Source organism: Neophocaena asiaeorientalis, unplaced genomic scaffold (assembly GCF_003031525.2).
Source record: "Neophocaena asiaeorientalis asiaeorientalis breed wild unplaced genomic scaffold, Neophocaena_asiaeorientalis_V1.1 scaffold417, whole genome shotgun sequence".
Lineage (NCBI taxonomy): Eukaryota > Metazoa > Chordata > Mammalia > Artiodactyla > Phocoenidae > Neophocaena > Neophocaena asiaeorientalis.
This window is the reverse complement of record NW_020175387.1, coordinates 1,324,131-1,324,423: the sequence shown is the minus strand read 5'-3', so window position 1 is coordinate 1,324,423 and position 293 is coordinate 1,324,131.

The window sequence follows — 293 nt, the reverse complement described above, 5'->3', positions numbered from 1 at the left end:
TTCAGTAAACACTGAAAAGTACAGGGAAGAGAGGAAATGAGGCCAGCGATTTCGCGAGCTGTTGGGATGCTCTTAAACAAGCTCTGCAACTTTTCACAAAAGGCAAGCTGCTTCATAAAGAGCACGATCTTGTTACCATAGCAACCGCACTCCCACTATCCAATCTTTCCTCTGCAGATAGTCTCCGACCTCTACGCGTACCCCCAAACGAGCGTCAGGAACAACCTCCAAAATTACAAGGTTCTTAACATTCGACATGAGAAACTACAAGTCCCAGGTTGCAGTGCTGCCTC